The sequence below is a fragment of the Zingiber officinale genome, chromosome 3B, assembly GCF_018446385.1.
Source record: "Zingiber officinale cultivar Zhangliang chromosome 3B, Zo_v1.1, whole genome shotgun sequence".
In the NCBI taxonomy this organism is placed as follows: Eukaryota; Viridiplantae; Streptophyta; class Magnoliopsida; order Zingiberales; family Zingiberaceae; genus Zingiber; species Zingiber officinale.
The window spans coordinates 88,609,611-88,631,190 of record NC_055991.1 but is presented as its reverse complement, the minus strand read 5'-3'; positions in this window follow the sequence as shown (position 1 = coordinate 88,631,190).

The following is a 21,580-nucleotide window of genomic DNA, read 5'->3' as shown; positions in this document are numbered from 1 at the left end:
CCTCCTGGGTTTGAAAGTCTAGAACACCCTGATTATGTATTTAAGTTAAAGAAAGCATTATATGGACTTAAACAAGCACCCAGGGCATGGTATGAAAGGCTAACATCCTACTTAACATCTAAAGGATTCAAACAAGGTCAAATTGACCCAACCTTGTTTGTTAAATCATTAAATTCAAACATATTTATTGCACAAATTTATGTAGATGATATAATATTTGGTTCAACAAATTCAGATTTTTTAGAGGAATTTATTAATCTAATGGAAAAAGAATTTGAAATGAGCCTAGTAGGAAAATTAACTTATTTCTTAGGATTACAAATCAAACAAACAAATGAGGGAAATTACATTTATCAACACAAATACACTAAAGAATTACTTAAAAAATTCGGAATGGAAAATACAAAAGAAATAAAAACACCTATGGCAGTGAACACAATCTTAGATAATGACCCAAATGGAAAATCAGTTGACCTAAAATATTATAGGAGTGCAATAGGTAGCCTACTGTACTTAACTGCAAGCCGACCTGATATTTTATTTGCAGTTAGTATGTGTGCTAGATACCAAACTTGTGCTAAGGAATCCCACTTGACACAAGTTAAAAGAATTTTTAGATATCTTAAAGGAACAATAAATGTAGGAATTTGGTATCCTAGAACCAATAATTTTGAACTAATAGGGTATTCTGACTCAGATTATGCTGGATGTAAATTAGACCGCAAGAGCACAAGTGGAGGATGCCAATTATTAGGTTCATCACTTGTTAGCTGGTTCAGTAGAAAGCAACATTGTGTTGCTCTATCTACAACTGAGTCAGAATACATAGCTATAGGTGAATGTGTTGCACAATTACTATGGATGATGCATACTCTAAAAGATTTCAACTTAAACATTACAAATGTAAAAGTATTAATTGATAATATAAGTTCAATTAACTTAACCAAGAACCCTGTGCATCATTCAAGAACCAAACATATTGAAGTTAGGCACCACTTTATCAGGGATCATGTTACTAAAGGTGATATTGAACTCAAATACATTGAGTCCAAATCAAATTTAGCTGACATTTTTACAAAACCACTCCCTGAAAGTGAGTTTAGCAACTTACGCCGAAAATTAGGAATGTGCTCAATAGACTAGGAATTTTCAATTTCAAAATTGTTTTCAAAAATCACTCTTTCAAATTATAGGTTAAACTTGTTTGTTTTCAAAACTTTCCATTTTTAGAATTTCAAAAACAGTTTTGGCCTTAGACTAGTTTTGAATCCTTAGAAAGTATGTACCCACAGGACTAGTTTTTGAGCATCTCACCAACACCTTAGGTTTACCTTGCTTGTGTTTGACAAACATAGAAAGGGGTGAGATGCATAGGCCAACTGTCTGGACTTAAGATGCTTATTTCAGTGCATCAGCATAAGTCTGGACGTTAAATACAATTCAGATATCAATCAGATTAGAGTTCATCAGTCAAGTCAAACACTGACTGGTTATAATTAACTTAATGTGACTAACCAAGTGAAAGCTACTATCTTCTGATAGTTAGTTAGTACCTAATTGGTTAGACAGCTGGCTAAAGACAAGTGTCAAGTTCAGGGGGAGAAATTAATGTGTGTTTGAAAAATGTTTTTTTACATCTATGTTAAAACTAACTTATTTTTAAAAACACCAGTTTTTCAAAAAGTTAAATTTAACTAAGTTTAATCCACCCTAATCTCAAAACCTGATTTCAAAAGATGAATATTGCAAATTTAAACTTATTCAGTTTTGTAACATATGCTTGAAAAATCAACTTTCCAAACTTAGCTTTTATCAAACTAGCCTTAAAAATTTATTTTAGCAAAATTTTACTTCTTGAAAAATTCTTACTTGCTTAATTTTTGTTGTGTTTTGAAAAATCGTAGTTGAAAATTTCATTTTTTTTAAAAGAAAATGAAAAGTAAATTTGAAAAACCTATTTTGGAAATTTTTACGATTGAAAAGTTACACTTGATTACCTTTAAATTTATACTTTTCAAAAATCAATTTGTCTCCCTCAAGTCAACTCGACTATTTTTCTTGGTGTTAAAAATTGTACTTTTACAAACTCTTCACTATGATTGTGTACCCTTGCTTATTTTTGATGAATGCCAAAGGGGGAGGGTTAGGTGGTTAAGTTAGCTAACCAGAATTGAAAATACAAACTAACTTAAAAACCACATAAATGCATGTTGTTTCATGCATATGTTTTCACTAACTTAACCAGGTTGTCATTCCATCAAAAAGGGGGAGATTGTTGGTGCGGTTAGCACTAACGATTTAACCCAGGTTTTGATGAATGACAAATAGGTTAAGTTAGTTTTGTTGTTGTCTGACACTTTGATCGAGTGTGCAGGAGAAGTCCAGCTAGGTCGACGGGCTGACCAGATAGCTGGCGAGAAGTTCAAGCGGGTCGACAGGCTGACCGGACGCTTGGCGAGAAGTCCATCTAGGTCGATGGGCTGACCGGATAGCTGGCGAGAAGTCCAAGCGGGTCGACGGGCTGACCGGACGCTTGGCGAGAAGTCCAGACGGGTCGACGGGCTGACCGGACGTCTGGCAGGTAAGTGAGGTAAGTCACTGGAGGGGAGTGACTGTGAGGACGCGTTCCCGGGAAGGGGACATTAGGCGTCGATCCGGCTTAGATCCATTTCGGATATCTAAGTCGAGATCGTGACTAGATTCCGGTCTCGGAAAGACGGAATCTAAGTCATACTCTTTTTATCCATCTGTTGAACTTTAACTGTGCTAACAATCTATTTTACAGGATGTATATTTGCCTCGGACTAACTTTGTTTTGTAGGAAAAGGGAGTTTTCTGAAACAAGGTGGTCCGGGCGCCCGGAGGTCCGGGCGCCCGGAAGGCGAATTCTATCCAGCCAAGTCGTTGCCACGTGGAGCATCTCTATTTGAGCAGTTTCGTCACATTCCAGGCGCCCGGAAGGGATCCAGGCGCCCGGAACAGCATATAAAAGAAGCCCCATACAGGAGCTTCAGATCAATCAAATCAATCAAGCTGAGAACTCTTCTACTGCTGGTCTTGCTGCTCGACGTTCAGTGCGACGCCAACAAATCTCCGACACTACGCTCCGCTCTTTTCCCTTTGTGTCGGTTTTTGTTTTTCAGTTGTCATTAGCATTCCCTGTACGGTTCTTTTGTAATCATTATTCCGAATTGCTAGTGATTGCCCAACGAAAGTGGTCAAGGACCACGGGCCTTCGAGTAGGAGTCGTCACAGGCTCCGAACGAAGTAAAACCATTGTGTCTATTTTACTTTTCCGTTGCGTTTAAACTCTTATTTTACGAATCGATATTCACCTCCCCCCCCCCCCTCTATCGAATCTAACGGTCCTACACATCCATGTCAGTATTTCTCTTAAAGACCCACTTACACCCAATGGGTTTGACCCCTTCAGGTGGATCAACCAAAGTCCATACTTGGTTAGTGTACATGGATTCCATCTCGGATGTCATGGCCTCTAGCCATTTCTCAGAATTTGGTCTCATCACAACTTCCTGATAGGAGGTAGGCTCATCCTCAATGAGCACAACGTCATCATGGTCAGACAAGAGAAATGAGTATCTCTCAAGCCGACGACGTACCCTATCAAATCTGCGAAGAGGTAGGTCTACTTGAACTGGTTATGGTTCCTCAACTCCTTGTGGAACAACATCATCCACAACACTTTGTGGTTCCAGTTCAACTTCCATCGAGGCTTTAGTGCTATGGTCCACATCTTGAACTTCTTCAAGATCAAACGTACTCCCACTAGTCTTTCTAGAAACAAAGTCCCTTTCTAGAAATACCCCAGTCTTAGCCACAAATACCTTGTGTTGACTGGGAATGTAGAAGTAATATCCCTTCGTTTCCTTGGGATATCCAATGAAATAGCACTTATCAGATTTGGGTCCTAGTTTGTCCGAGACTTGACGTCTAACGTAAGCCTCACAACCCCAAATCCTCATAAAAGACATCTGGGCATCTCTCCCAGTCCATATCCTATATGGTGTCTTTATTACAGCCTTGGATGGAACTCGGTTGAGTATGAAGGCTGCTGTGTTTAGAGCATAGCCCCAAAGATACATGGGAAGATCTGTGTGACTCATCATAGATCGTATCATATCTAAGAAGGTATGATTCCTCCTTTCGGATACACCATTCCACTGTGGTATTCCAGGAGGAGTTAGTTGAGATAGAATCTCACACTCAGCTAGATAGTCACGAAACTCATGGCTAAGGTATTCACCACCTCGATCTGATCGAAGTATCTTAATACTTTTGCCAAGCTGGTTTTGTACTTCATTCTTGAATTCTTTGAACTTTTCAAAGAATTCTGACTTATGTGTCATCAGGTACACATAACCATATCTACTGAAGTCATCAGTAAATGTAATGAAGTACCTATAACCACCTCTAGTAGTGACATTGAAAGGGCCACATACATCACTATGTATAAGACCTAACAAGTCAGTCGCTCTCTCACTGTGTCGACTAAAGGGAGTCTTGGTCATCTTGCCTAGAAGGCATGACTCGCATGTCTCATATGATTCAAAATCAAATGAGTCCAGCAAACCATCTTTATGGAGCTGGGATAAGCGTTTGTCATTTATATGACCTAAGCGACAGTGCCAGAGATAGGCTTGGTTCATGTCATTTGACTTGAACCTCTTGGTACTTATGTTATAAATAGGGTTCTCAAGGTCTAGAATATAGAGTCCGTTCATCAGAGGTGCACTATAATAGAACATATCATTTAAATAAACTGAACAACATTTGTTCTTTATTATAAATGAGAAGCCTTTCTTGTCTAAACAAGAAACTGATATAATGTTCTTAGTCAAAGCAGGAACATAACAACAATTATCCAATTCTAGTACAAGCCCAGAGGGCAGAGATAGAGAATAAGTTCCTACAGCAACAGTAACAACCCGTGCTCCATTGTCTACTCGTAGGTCCACCTCGCCCTTCGTCAATGCCCTGCTATTTCTCAGCGCCTGCACATTAGTACAAATGTGAGAAGCACATCCGGTATCTAATACCCATGATGAAGAAATAGATATATTGACTTCTATAATATATATACCTGAAGTGGAAGTCTCACTTCTCTTCTTCTTAAGATCTTCCAGGTAAACTTTGCAGTTCCTCTTCCAGTGCCCGGTCTGACCGCAGTGGAAGCAGGTAGCATCCTTGGCAACCCCTCCTTTGGGTTTCAGTGCCTTGCCTTTACCCTTGGCTTGGGACTTTCCCTTACCTTTGGGCTTGCCCTTGCCCTTATGTTTCTGAACCATCAGAATAGAGTTGGACTTAACCTTCTTAAGGTTGAACTCAGCAGTTCTTAACAAGCTAAGCAGCTCGGGAAGTGGCTTGTCAATTTCATTCATATTATAATTTAGAACGAATTGACTATAGCTATCCGGCAAGAATTGCAAGATCAGGTCAGTGGCTAGCTCTTGGCCAAGAGGGAATCCCAACCTCTGTAGGTTTTCTATATACCCAATCATTTTGAGTATATATGGGCCTACAGGAGTCCCATCTTGCATCTTGCACTGAAACAGTGCCTTAGAGATCTCTAATCTCTCATGCCTCGCTTGTCCTTGATATAGTTGACGAAGATGCTCAACCATATCATAAGCGCCCATCAACTCATGTTGCTTTTGAAGCTCAGAGTTCATGGTCATGAGCATGAGACAGGACACATCTAATGCGTCATCTTGATGCTTCTTGTAAGCATCACGATCAGCTCGCGTGGCAGTGGCAGGAGGTGCCTCGGGAATGGGCTGCTCCAGGACGTACAGTTTTCTTTCTTGAGTGAGAACTATTCTCAGATTTATGTACCAGTCCAGGAAATTAGCTCTGTTGAGCTTGTTCTTCTCAAGGACGGAACGCAGGGAGAAAGAGTTCGTATTTGACGTCATGGTAATCTACAACAGAAAAATGCAGGAAAATAAATATCATATTCCAATTAATCATCTAATTATGCCTTTAATTAAATGATGCTTCCACTGAATTCTATAATTCATGTGGGACAAGATCCACATCATACTATGCCCTGAGTTAGCTTTGGCTAAAACGCCCAAGACTTAGTATGATCGGTAGGTAACTAATTACCAATTACATCTCTATGCAACTCTTGTTTATAGGATCAAGATCCGCATTTATATTAAAACTCGAGTTAGCTTTGGCTAATATGCCCAAGAGTTAATATAAACGTGATTTTGTCCTATCTACCAACAATTAAAAAATGCCTATAGTTAAACTCGATCCAATTGAGTTAACTAGTTACTCAATCTAATTGAGTTGTACTCACCCATGCATTGATAGGCGGGACCAAGATTGTCCCTCCGCACCCTACCAAGATAGTATGTGTTGCTCTACTTTGGCAGATTCAACAACAACATGCGATCGAGATAATGATGGGTATCACGGCATGGTAGGCATTTCGAGTTGACGCAATTTAGATCTAATTTAATCATCGATGTGTATCATATACTCAATTTAGATATAATCTAATCGTGGAGGTGCATCATATGCGCGACTTAGATCTAATCTAATCGTTAAGGCACTAATTAATTACTAATCTAGCATGCATCACATATACACACACAAGCAATTAATTAAACTTTTTGTGATTATTCATGGCCCTACTACGATCTTCTCAAGACAATGAGAAGATCGGATGGTCAACCTAAGGTCAACAGCTTCTCAAGCTCCTTCCTTTGACCACCTCGTGTTGCTCGCACCCTCCTCGTAACTTCATCTCGAGTTGACCTTCCACCGCCTCAATTTTGTACATTACAAAAGGTGAAACTCGAGTTACATTCAAGTCTAAACTATTTACAATAGAAATAAATAAACAGAAGGGCACGACGCGCAGGTCGCGAATCAAGTACAACACGCACATCACAGAAAATGGCACGCAGGCCATAATATGAATTACAACACAATTTCCAATCAAATTGGGGTCTTTGGGCCATGACTATTACAAAATGATACATAATTCTAAATTATGTAATTTCTATAAATTTCTGTAAATTTTCCATAATTTTTTTAATTTTTATGAGTAAAAAATTCCCGGCGGTCCCGTTTAGCGATTTTCGGGCGCAATCGCGGAACGAAGCCCCTTGCGGGGTTAGGGACAGCACCCCTACCTGTGATATAACCATCGCGAGTGTTCCTAAGCGATTCTAAAGCGCCTTAGCCCACTGTCCCGAAATTATTTGGGCGAGAACTTGTCGTTTCGGAAAATTTTTCTCGGTAGTCGAACCCTACAAGTGTCGAAACACTTGTTGCTTTGCTTCTACGAGAAAAATACCCATAAAATATATAAAAACAAAAACTTACAAAAATTCACAGATCTGTAATTTTCATAAAAATACAAATTAAAACTCATACGCGCTTCGCACGTGGCTCTGATACAACTATTGGGTTTTTCGGGCCGTAAAAACCACTTTTTGCGTTGCGGAAACCTCGAAACTCCGCCACCGGATCCGTGCGAAGAAATAAAATTTTTATAAAACTTCGAATACGAGTTTCTAACCTAGATCTAAACCAGATCTACAAAGGAGAAGAGCTTTACCCTTGATGCGATGCCCTTCGATTAATCCCGCTCGTCCAAGGTTCGCCGGATTTTGAGAGTATCAAAGTAGATACTCCTCTATGTGCATCCACACAAGCAATAGATGGAGAAACCAAACAAAAGGTCTGCTAGCACCTTTGAAAGGTTCGGCCAAAGTGGAGGAGAGGGAGAGAAGAGAGAGCTTGAGAAAGAAGATGAGAGTTACACAAAAGAAAAACTCACCTAATGAATTAGTGTGGCCGACCACATTAAGAGGGAGTTTTATCTCCATGGGATACCAAGAGTCACAACTCTTGGTAACTCCCATGAGGTGGCATCCCACTTAAGCAATCATGATGATGTGGAGCATCATCATTGGCCACTCTTTGCCAACTCACCAATGAGGTGGAAAATAGTCAAGTCAAACTTGACCCTTCATCTTCCTCTCAAGTTAAACTTGACCACTTCTCTCCCATGGTTGATCTAATCTAACCATTGGTTCAAGTCAATTTTAATTTAATGAATCTCTATTCATTGAATTAAATTGATTCAATGAATCTAAGTCCAAATTAGACTCATCTAACACATGAACCAAATTGAGACTAACTCAATTAGCCTAATTTGGATTACTCTTAATCCAATTTGGTTCATCACATGAACCTAATCCTTTAGGTTCATCAAATGAACCTAATCTCCATCTAATTTCCCTTTGTGTGTGACCCTATAGGTTCTTATAACATTGGCAATGCTCCTAAACTCATTTAGAAGCATAAGTAATGAGCGGTATCTAGCAACACATCATTACTACCCATGTTATAAGAATGTTGAGATCCAACATCACCTTGCGACTACTAATTGTGACTCTTCACAATATATGACAAGTGTCCTTCTATCCTAGACCTCTAGATTGATCAATGTGAGGCATAGACCGTGTCATCCTCTAATCAATCTAAATCTTGAATCCCAAGTAGACTCACTCAATCAAATGAGCTTAACATCTCATATTGACTCATTTGGGCATGGCCATGCACTTAGTGGTCTCACTCTATCAAGAATAATGATGTCACTCCCGTCATATGGGAGGGATAGATCCCATCTACATCACTCACATCCCTCCGCATAATTTGTTACATTCCCAATAATCGCCTTTATAGTCCACCCAGTTACGAGTGACGTTTGACGAAGCCAAAGTATGTAACTCCTTATGTGCTAAGAATGATCTTCTGATTTTTAGGATTATAAAACAAACCACCTTTCGTTTCCTTAGGATATCATACAAACAGACAAACTTCTGTACGTGATTCCAACTTGTCAATATCTCCCTTTAGCACATGTGCTGGACTACCCCATATCCGAATATGACTCAGACTAGGCTTACGTCCATTCCACAATTCCATGGGAGTAGAGGGTACTGATTTAGAAGGTATCATATTCAGAATGTACATTGTTGTTTCCAGAGCATATCCCCAAAATGAATCTGGTAATTCTGAATAACTCAACATCGATGTAACCATTTCCATAAGATTCCTATTCCTTCGTTCTGCCACACCATTCTGTTGGGGTGTACCAGGTGCAGATAATTGGGATTGTATCCCAGCCTCTGATAAGTAATTCCTAAACTCTCCAAATAGGTATTCGCCACCACGAACAGACCGTAGTGTCTTGATACTTTTACCATGACGTTTCTCCACATCAACCTTGTACTCTTTGAACTTATCAAATCATTCAGGCTTGCAGCGCATCAAGTAAATGTACCATCTCAAATAGTCATCTATAAAAGAGACAAAATATTCGAAACCATCTCTTGCCTGGATAGACATAGGACCACACAAATCAGAATGAACCAGTTCTAACACTTCTTTGGCTCTATACCCCTTGGCCTTAAAAGGTCTCTTGGTCATTTTTCCTTCCAAGCAAGATTCGTAAGTTGGAAAGTTTTCCAACACTAATGAATGTAAGAGTCCTTTGAATCCTACTCAAGTTAATATGATCAAGCCTTAGATACCAAAGATATGTTTGGTTCATTTTTGAAGGTTCCTTTCTCTTATTAGATTTAGAAGATGTGTTATTAATTTTCATTTGTTGCATCATGGGAGTTATTGGATTTAGAGTATACAAATTACCAACGAACGTACCAGAACAGATAACTTCCCTATTTATCTTGATAACACCTTTGCTATCATAAATAGATAGAATATCCATCCTTGTATTATTTAGAAACTGAAATCAAGTTCTTTCTAAAACTTGGTACGTAAAGATAATTTCTTAAAACTAATATTTTATTCCTATAAATATCTCCCACTACAACAGCTGCTACTTCTGTAGCATTGCTAATGTAAACAGTGATTTCTCCTTCGTGTAGTTGTCAGGTTTCCTGGAACCCCTGCAATGATTTGCTGACATGATCAGTGGTTATCATATCTACATACCAGGTACTGGTAAATAACACCACTAAACATGTTCCAACTACTATACCTATATTGTTCTCTTCCTACGAGGACAGTCCGCCTACAAATGTCCAGACTGCTTGCAAATGAAGCACTTGCCTTTCGGCTTCTTCATTCCTACTTTTAGTCTAGTACCTAGAGATCATACAGTCTTGCCTGTCAGCCCGATTTTTGTGTCCGAAGAGTTCCTTGAGATTGTATATCATGTTATGGCCAGTAGGCATGGTCTGATGCTGATGATGCAGCAAATTTGATATAAAAGTCAAATGTAACTTCGCGCCATCTCATCCGCCTTGACCCATTTCTTATGATACTCAATCTCCTCTTTACTAGAATCACTATTAGGCACATTAGGGCACTCCTCTAACAGTACAAACTTATCACCTTCAACAGTTAGGACAATGTCCAGGTTTCTTTTCCAATCTATGTAATTGGGACTAGTAAGTTTGTTCTCCTTCAGTATAATAGCCAGTGGGTTGAAAGTCATCCTAAGAATCACAAAATAAACTTTTGGTCAAGACTCTAAATTTAGAATAATATTGATTCCTCAAATAATATTATTTAAATTTACCAACACCTCAAAACACCATGAATTTTGCATGCCACATTAGTGCGAACTTATACAAATTCAACATTTGTAAGAGGAGGTTTTACCCATTAATTTTATTATCTTGTCATCATAACTTTATGATAAATAAAATTAATAGTTGGTATTCCTTTGGTCACACAAAAAATAGCAGTGACTCTGTTGGGGAGGATACTATTAAATGTGCCTAAGTGAATACCATTACTTGATACTTAGTCCATTAAATAGGATTGTGCCCCTTCAGTTGGAGAAGATCACACTCGCCTAAATAATTTCCTATAACCATCAATAAAGGAAGTTTAACCTAGTGATCCGCAAACAAACTCATCCGTTGTGTAGGGAGGCACTCAGAGCCAACACACAAGTTTGTTGCATCACTTACAAACCAGTAATGGAGACCGTGGAATTTATTTACTAATCCCTCTCCCACTTAGTTATTTAAGGTGAGGATTTTTAACCATGCACATACACATCACAGCAAATAAAGCAATAAATATGGAAAAATAATTTTCCAACTATTATGGTATTTTCCATCACTATCCTCCGTGTGCTGCCAACCCAAGCTGCTGCCATCTTTAGCCACCGCAATCGGGTCTAGTCGTCGCATCTATCTTGCTTCTTATTCCGCCGCACCTATGGTCCTCAAATAGTACCACGTCTCGTGAGGATACGATCCGCGACAAAAATAGAATTTTACATTTATCGATCCTATATTTCACAAGGGAATGTACATGTAATCTAGATCGAAACAAAAATATAAAATCCTAAAACTAATACAACTCCTGCTATATTTAATACATACAATCATGCACACACATAAAATGTCCTTGACATGTCCAAGGGTCCAATCACACACAATCACTATAAGTCATAATAGTTGGAGCCTGCAATCACAGAGTTAGCATATCCTATTATTATCCTGCCTAAATTATGTAAGGCATGTGCATAATTAAACTAAAAACCAAACACACAGAGGCAAACCCTAGCTCTGATACCAATTGTTGGTTGCTACTTGGAATATCGTACTGGTTCCCCAGTATAAAAATTTTGTACAAGTCCTGGACCATTCCTAACAACCTATTCACTACAAGAAAAATCCTCATAGACATCGGTGGAACAACAACAGTTTTAAGCAAAAACCGATGTCTTTGAGTATTTTACACCGGTTTTTTCAAAAACTGATGTCTATGAGCACAGATTTTCGCCCATAGACATCGGTTTTTTAGCCGATGTCTATGAGAGCCTTTTTTTTTGTTAATAGACACCAGTTTTAACAGCGATTTTTAAAACCCGGTGTTAATGAACCAAAAAATAATAATTTAATTTTTCCACCAGCCAAAATTTACAACACTTTACAAATTCCCTCCAAACCTAAACCAATATCGCGCCCCTTCTCTCACCCTAAACCTAAACCTCCGCGTTCCAGGCGGAGATCAACCAGTTGCTGAGTCTCATCATCAACACCTTCTACTCCAGAAAGGAGATCTTCCTGCGCGAGCTGATTAGCAACACCTCGGATGTGAGACATCGCTGCTTTCCATGTTGCTGCTCCCGTTTTTTTCCCGTGTTGTCGTTGCTGAAGCAAATCGTGTGACTGCAGGCACTCGATAAGATCCGGTTTGAGGGTCTCACCGACAAGAGCAAGCTGGACGCCCAGCCGGAGCTCTTCATCCGCCTCGTGCATGACAAGGCGAACAAGACGCTTTCCATCATCGACAGCGGCATTGGCATGACCAAAGCTGGTAATTTCTCTTCTCCGCACCTTGTCGAGATGACGCCACCATCCCGACGAACGCTCAAGGTAATGTAGTCCGAGAAATGCCCTAATTTTTGGCTCCTCACGCTTACGATCACTTTTCCTGGCAGCCCGTAGGCGGCATTAGCCCCGTGATGTTCGGAGCGCAGCTGTCGGCAGAAGAGGCGGAGAGCTTGAGCAAGAGGTAGGGAATGGCTTATATAGTGACGTCTGTTCTTTCTTCTTCTTATTTGCTTGTTAAGGTTTATTTCTGATCTTGTTTTCGCCTCTCACTCGGTTTGATTCGAGTTCCATGGTGAGAAAATTGTCGTTTTGTTTTCCTCCCATTATCGACTTCCTTGATATGACGAGAAGAAAGGGTTTTTTTTCTTAACAGTAGGAAGCATGTAGCAGTGTAATAGTTCCGAATGTTGCTGAACTCCTTGATTTACAACCCGCAGCTTCATTTTCCTCCATTTTCCTCCAGTTCTTGTGTTCTTCTATTTTATTTATCAATTTTTCTAAATTTTGTTTATGCCACCTCAGTTGACCTAGATTATCCTTTGTATCACAGACTCGAGTTCTGCACATATCTTCAAGATTGTTACTCTGCCTTGTCTGTATCATCATTATCATATGTTCTGCACATGCTGTGTTTGTCAAAATTCCACACTCGTCGATAACTTTGATTTGCTCTTCAGTTAAATCGGATGGATTGTTCATTTAGTCGATGGATTCTTCCCCTTTTTGCCTCATTGGATTGCTAAGGCTCGTAATGTTGTTTTGCAGCATGGGCATTTAGGATTTATGCTCTCATGTTATGATGCTGAAGTTAGCTACGATGGCCGCACTGACACTTTTCTGGCAAGGTATGCGGACAATTGCTCTCATTTGAATTCAAAATATGTTCTCCTTTTGATGAAAAGTTAAGTTGTGTCTGTCAAAGTTATCACACTGGCTTCATATAACATGGCGTGCGTTATTCATTCTTCTCGACTTGTAGATATCCACCACATGGAAGAAGAATTGTGGTCATAAAAGAAGTTGACCAAAATATATATATACTCTATGATCATATGTATAAGAGACTTTCTTTAATGTATATGAAAATGCATATTATAAACGTTACGGTCTTTGTTCAAATTAGTGCCTCTTTTACATTCTCAAAAAGACTCTTCCAGGTACAAGGAAGAAGAAGAGCTTCTGAATCTTTGTTTCTTCCTGGTTCAGACAGCTATGGAATCAGCTTTGGTAACTGCTATGGCTCGCATCATGGGCGAGAAGGTGGCAATTCTCATCTGACGCAACAAGAACGTCAAGGAAATAACTGATATTGAAGAGAAGATGGAGAAGCTCAAGGAGTTGTTGCTGATTGTTAACATGGTGATCCAAGATGTCGAGTCCCGCCCTTTCACTTATGATGTGAAGATCTTGTCAAGGAAGCTCAGGTACTTGGTCTACGATCTTGAGGATGTTGTGGATTGCTATGACACTAAAGTCTTGCGCAAGCATAGATCAAGAGCTTCTTTTAGGTCGGTGAATGATTTCTTCTCTTCTAATAACCAAATTTTGTTTAAGAGTAGGCTAGGCAGCATGATAAAAGCTATAATAGATAGTCTGGATTCAATTTTACTGCAAAAGTCAAAGCTTTTGAATTTGTCACAAGGCAATTTTGTGATGGAAATCGACATTTAGATCAGTATAGGTTGATAAAACTTGATCAGTATAGGTTGATAAAACTTGAAAATATGGATATTAGTAGTGATATAGTCTTGCATAAATCTCAATGGAGATATAGATCAGTATAGGTTTAGGGTTTAGATACTGTGTTTTTTCACCTTGTTTGTTCGTCTCAAGGAGTTGGAGCTTTTCCCGGAGGTCAAATCATTGGAGAAAATACGACTATTTCATGATGACCTCTGCCACAGTTATTTTGTGAGGGATCAACTTTTGAAGGTACATCTTCTCCTTTTCTTTTCTTGCTAACCAGTTGTTTTCTCTTATTCTAACTTGGTATTTCTTTAGTTAAAACGAGCTTATTGTCTTCCTAAAGGGTTTCTTATATGGAGGCATATAGCATCACTGACAAATTATATTTGATTTCATTTCCAATTTAATATGCTGAATGCCAATTAATTTGGATTAAATTATATGTTTTTTTTAGTCTTCGGAACCTTCACAAGAAGTTGATGTCAGGAGAGATTATTGAGAAAAAGATTAATGATATAGGACAGGTGTCTAAAAGAAGCTTCTGGGATAATGATCCAGATGTTATTAGTGCGTTTGGATGCTTGTTGACTTGTGCAACTCCAATGAAGAAAATGTTACGAGTGGAATGCTTGCAGATTTCATATCTCGGGTTAGTGGTGAACTTTTTTTTTTTATTTTTTACCAATGACCTTCAAGATGTTTTAGATCTTCTACAATATGACGTTTGACACCTGCTATTTTCTAAAAGAAAATAATTACTGCAGACTGGTATAGGTGATCCTTGTCATGCTGTCTTTCATTTGCCAACTATGTCTACTGAAAGCCACACCATGCATTTTGTTGGTTGATGTAGTTGGACTGATCTCTCTCTCTCTCCTGGTTGTCTATTTGTTGCTTTCCCCTGTTAGAATCATACAGTTCCATGCTATTAATTGCCCAATGACTTGATGTTGAACTTTGTGTAATTCCTGGAATATGCAGCTAAAGGTGAACTCTACAAGGAACTACAGAAGTCCGAATGCTTCAGTGAGAGGCGAACTGCTACAGTGAGTTCTTTGCAAACACACACTAATGGTTATCAGTGTATGAGCTTTTATCTATTATTGCCAATGAAGGACTAACACTCTAATCATGTACCCATAGAATTTGCAGTTCCTTTCTCACTATATGTACAAGTGTTGTGCATTTGCAAATTTAATGAGGCTAGTGTGTCTGCAAACTTGAACAAACGTTCTGATAATTTATAAGCTTTATGTGTTTTTTTAGAAATGCCTTAAGGTACTTCTTAAAGAATTTTCCCATGTTGTCCAGGTACTTCTATAGATTCTTCCTCATGATATTTTTGTTTATCATGGCAACGTCCAGAAGTCTATGGCAGCCGCTTCTGCTGAGGGTGGCCTCGATCCCATACTTGCCTACACTGCCGGAGTAGAGATCGAGCAGCTGCAGTGGTCTTCCTCCCAGCCCGACTGGGTTGCCATTGCCTACTCCACTAAGCTTCAAATTCTGAGAGTTTAATGGAAACCAAATGGATATTAGAGCAGTAAACAATGAACAATAAGATTTTGTTCAGAATTCAAGTCTATGAACCCAAATTATTCAGAATTCAAATTTCCATGCATGAAAGGTCACCCTTGGCATAAGGTAGCTAAACCTGTAATATAATGATGATCCTCCTAGTAATCCAAACAATAACGCACCATGTCTACAACATGCAGTTTTTTGCAAATTCTGTACCCCCCGAGGCAATTGATCTTGTGTCAACACTACTTCAATACTCACCTAATTTGCGTCTTACAGCGGTAAGTATATGATACATCCAAATAAAAATAAATTTTTTCTGTTTCACTTTCATAATGTCTTCTCTACATCTTGCTAGTTTCTATTTTGATCATTAATGGTTTGCCATTGTTATGTATTCCAAGTGACATAAACATGTTTGTCATCATTGATACAGTTGGAGGCCTGCTCTCATCCATTCTTTGATGAATTGAGAGATCCTAACACATGTTTGCTTAGTAGCAAACCTCTTCCTCCTTTATTCAACTTCACATCTAAAGGTAATGCCTTGTTCACCTTCCTGTCTAATCGTCGTCCGTCCGTCGATGGTCCTTTAAATGAGATTTAAACATGTTTGCAGAGCTTGAAAGCGCTTCTCCTGAACTAGTTCGACGCCTCCTACCCGAGCATTGAACTAAACTCGGGGTCAAGAAGTTTAGGCTAAGTTTGGTAGAGAGCTTCTTTTTCCAGTTTTCATGATGTGGTCAATGGTTGGAATTCAAGACGATAAACAAGAACCATTTCAGTTTTAAGGCTGCAGTGTGTGCTTGAAGTGCAAGATTTTGCGGAGACTTGAAGAGACAGGGAAAGAGAAAGGATTCCTTCTGCAGCAGACAATCTTGAATTATATCTGACACTACTGATGGCCATCTTATAATTGATCGGAGACATGAAGGGGCAGAGCAAGAGAAAGGTTCCTTCTTCAGCAGTCAGTTTTCTATTGCATTACCATTGACCATTTCTTGAACGTACGTAGCCTCGTTGTACAACCCCAACAAAATCTTATTGTTCATTGTATTGTTGTAAGAAGAATATTTATGTAATTTATGAATATTTGTGTATTTTATGGATACTGTTGAATGAAGAATATTTGTGTAATTTATGAATATTTGTGTATTTTTTTTTGTTACTGTTTCGAAAATCAAATTTGTACTATTAAAAAATACTGATATTACATTGGTTTTCCACCGTTGCAAAACCGGTGTTATTAACTAATATTACATCGATCGTATACTGCTGCCAAAACTGGTGTTATTAACATATAATATTACATCGGTTTTACACCGTTGATGAAACGGTGTCGTTAAGTGATACTACACCAGTTAATAACTGATTCGAACACCGGTGTCGTTAAGTGATACTACACCTGTTTTAAACCGATGTCTAAAATGACAGACTTTTTACATCACCTTCATAGACATCGGTCGAAAATGTAATAGACACCGGTGGAAAACCGATGTCTATGAGGGTTTTTGTTGTAGTGATTGTGTTCTTTAGAAATTAAATTTCAAATCACAAACAGAACTTAACATTATTGATTCTAAATTCAACTTATCTGTTCTTAGAGGTTTAGACTTGTATTGCAAACAGATAATTTATTGTGATAATAGTATACACTCTAACAATCTCCCACTTATACTAAAAGACTATGTTGTCATAAACACTGCCACACATCTGATTCTCATTCCTTCAACATGTCGATCATAAGCTTTCGCCGGAAGGGCCTTAGTGAAAGGATCTGCCAGGTTATCTGCTGATGTAATCTTGGCGACAACAACTTCTCCTAGCTTTACGATGTCTCGTATCAGGTGGTACTTGCGCTCTATGTATTTACTCCCCTTATGGGCTCCTGGACCCTCCCACTATGACGAGGTACTGTTTGTTGTTATGTATCGTTTGTGATACGTGTTGCAGTTTCTTGTGATATTTCATCTTGCACTATTGGTACTAAAGTGGGCATGCCCTCTCTCATTTCTTCTAGAACAATTTCACTCATGGGCATATCGTTTATTACATAATCTTCCTCTAAAAATTGAGCATTGGTGCTAAGAATGATCTTCTGATTTTTAGGATTATAAAATAAACCACCTTTCGTTCCCTTAGGATATCCTACAAACAGACAAACTTCTGTACGTGATTGCAACTTGTCAATATCTCCCTTTAGCACATGTGCTGGATTACCCCATATCCGAATATGACTCAGACTAGGCTTACGCCCATTCCACAATTCCATGGGAGTAGAGGGTACTGATTTAGAAGGTACCATATTCAAAATGTACATTGTTGTTTCCAAAGCATATCCCCAAAATGAATTTGGTAATTCTGAATAACTCAACATCGATCTAACGATATCCATAAGAGTCCTATTCCTTCGTTCTGCCACACCATTCTGTTGGGGTGTACCAGGTGCAGATAATTGGGATTGTATCCCAGCCTCTGATAAGTAATTCCTAAACTCTCCAAAGAGGTATTCGCCACCACGAACATACCGTAATGTCTTGATACTTTTACCATGACGTTTCTCCACATCAACCTTGTACTCTTTGAACTTATCAAAGTATTGAACATGACCATTTAAGGTAAGTTCTTTTTATACTGACTGCATAAAAGAACAAGATTTTTGTTATTATGGAAGTGTGTGTTCTTAATCCTGATATAATAACAAGCGTATATATTTAGTATTTATATCTTTAATTTATCAAAGGGTGCGATTTAGTTCGATAAATCAATAGGTCCGATAAGTTGGGAAATAATATTATTTATAGTGTGTATTGTTGATTATAGAAGGAAACTGTGTCCTATAAATCTAGGTTGATGATGTCCCCAAGAGGAGCTCATAAGGATTGTCATGTAAGCCCTGCAGGTGGACTTAGTCCGACATGACGATGAAGTTGAGTGACACTACTCTTGGAGCTAGATATTAATTAAGTGAGTTGTCAGTAACTCATTTAATTAATGGACATTCTATATCCTAAACACAAGGAGACTAATACACTCTTGATAAGATGGAGCCCATATAGTAATATGGGATTGGTGAGGTAGTTCAATAATAACTCTTTAGTGGAATGAGATATTATTGATGAACTCGAGTTGGGTGTTCAAGGCGAACACGGGAAGCTCAAGTTCATCGGGAGACCAAAACCAATTCCTCCTCTCGGTCCCTATCTGTAACGACCCGCCTTCTACTAACTAGGTTGTAAGGCCGATCGTCACATTAGGCTGTGCTAACTACTCCCTGACCATCATAAAATCTAGATGCGGAAGCTGTACTAATTTAAATTTTTGCTAAACTGTTACTTTTCTTGATTCTATACATGCTAATGGGTGTAATCTAAAGTATACCTAGCATATACTACATCCCCTATGGTCAAGGAACTGAAATAAATGTTTTCCAGCTGTTATCAGACCTCCCAATCGATCCCCAGATCGATTGGAATAGTTGATCGATCCAGTGATCGATTCAGCCGGCTACTGTAGGCGGGACATAGGTTGGATCGATCCAGCACTCTACTATGCTCGGGGCGATATTCTGGATCGATCGGCTGATCGATACAGGCTGGTCAATCGATCTAGTGATCGATCCCAGAGCTCTCTGTTCGCGACAGAAATTGCTGGATCGATCGGCTGATCGATCCAGAAACCTACTGTTCGCGGAGCAATTTGCTCAATCGATCAGCTGATCGATTGGGACCCCCCAATCGATCCACCGATCGATTGGGGTTTCTGCTTTTGCAGTTAAGCTCTGATTTCAGCATTGTTTCGTGCCTTAATCCTATTACAAGTTCTAAACGACTAGGAATCACTCCACCACTAACAAATAACATTCTAACATCCTAAAAGAAGTGTTCTAAGAATAATAAAGTGCATGGTTAACTAATTCATGACAATTAACATACTGAAGTGCAAAATACTAAAACACTGAAAAGTTCTAAAGTTTAAACAACTTGCTAGAGTTTCCTAAGATCTTCTTTCCAAGTTCCTGCCCACACACATCTTCGTAGCATTGCCCTCCAGCCTCCGCTAGTCCATCTTTCCTTTACCTTTATCTGCAATATAAGGAAAAAGTATCTGTAAGCTTTCGCTTAGTAAGAAACCATCTACCTCACAAAACATGCAATCGATGCAAATCATGCTTTGAAAACATGCTATTTAAAACATAATGGAGAATGCTAAGCAGGCATACTATCATACAAAACATAGAAACCAAGAACCAATCATGGCAATAACTGAAGTGTCAACAAGAAGAGGCTAAACTGAATCATAACTAAGTTAAACTAAGCTGAACTAGAACTGATTTTAAAATATAATCACATGACTGATTGTGAGTTTGGAAAAACAATCATCATAATAGATCAAAATACATAATCATACTACCAATGGGTCCGGCAACTGTACATGCTATGCGCGCATCCTTAACTAGACCCGGGGTTGCAAATCCCGAATTTAGTAAGGTTTACTAGGTTATCTAAACCTAGGGACCGACTATGGGAGCCCAGCCCAATGGATATCTAATCCTGTACAGTGCCCCTACTGAAAGTAAAATACTGGATCATAACTAGTTAATTTATCTTGCTTTTACTAGGTTATCTGAACCTAGAGGCGACTGTGGGTGCCCACCCATTGGACCGTAGTCCCATATAAGCTATAGCAAGACTAACTAAACTATTTAAATGCTTCTATTGCATTTACTGGCTATTAAAATGCCTAAGTTGCATTTTTCTGTACTAAATAATTTAATCGAACACTTAGTATGCACTAATTCGCATCCTTGTGCCGAAAGTCTACATATTACTAAACTAAAACATAGAATTCACACGGAAGCTACTTATACTGCAGGTGAGGGGTTTCTTACCTCCTGTTCGGATTTCCTTACGATTCTAATCGCTAGATTTCCGAAGGAGATGATCCTTTCGACGATCTTCTCGCGTCTGTGCGTTCTTCTCGCGGAGAGGAACGTCCTCGTGTCGGAGATATCGCCGGAAGGTGTCCTTGAAGCCCTAGGAAAGGAACCCTATGCTCCTTCTTGTGGTTGGCGCCGAGAGCGGGAGAAGAGAAGGGGAGTCGGCGGTGAGGGTTTGAGGAGAGAAAAGCTACGATCCCAAAATAACTCTTCACTTAATTCCTCCCTATTTATATTAAAGGATTAATTCGCCCAACTCTAATATAAATTTAATTGCCTCCCTTTCCTTTCAGCACGGCCCTGCTGGGTTCAACTGGTTACTAAAATTATCCGTAAACCATAGGTCTCGGGTTCAATTCCCACTTAGGCCGTTTTCATTTTCTATTTGTTTTTGCTACCTCCGCTACTCTAAAAATTCCTTAAAAATATCCTAAAATTCCAGAAAAATCATAGAATATTTCTAAAATAGTTTTGAGAATTTTCGGGCGTTACAATCCCCCATACCTTATAAAAAGTTCGTCCTTGAACTTAGAATAATTCTGGGTACTTCTGTCTCATGTTGGCTTCTGTCTCCCAAGTTGCCTCTTCTGCTGTGTGATTTCGCCAAATAACTTTGACTAATGGTACTTCCTTGTTCCGCAATTTCTTAACTGCTCGGTCTATTATCTGAATAGGCCGACTGTCATAGCTGAGGTCTTCGCGGATCTGTACCAACTGGGGCTCAATCACCTGGGTGGCATCTGGGGTATGCTTCTTCAGCATATAGACATGAAATACATTGTGGACAGCTGACATTTCCTGAGGTAGCTCTAGCTCATATGCTACCTTGCCCACTCTTTTGCTGATAAGGTATGGTCCCACATATCTGGGACTTAGCTTGCCCTTCTTTCCAAAATGCATTACTCCCTTCATGGGAGCTACTATGAGGAACACTGAATCCCCAACTGAAAACTCTAAGGGCTTTTCTGGCGGCTCTGAGCTGTCTCTATCCTCTGGCGGATCTGCTGTATAGCTGCTGTGGTATCTGCCACTAGATCTGTCTGAAGTTCTAGTTCTTTCTGCTTTTTTT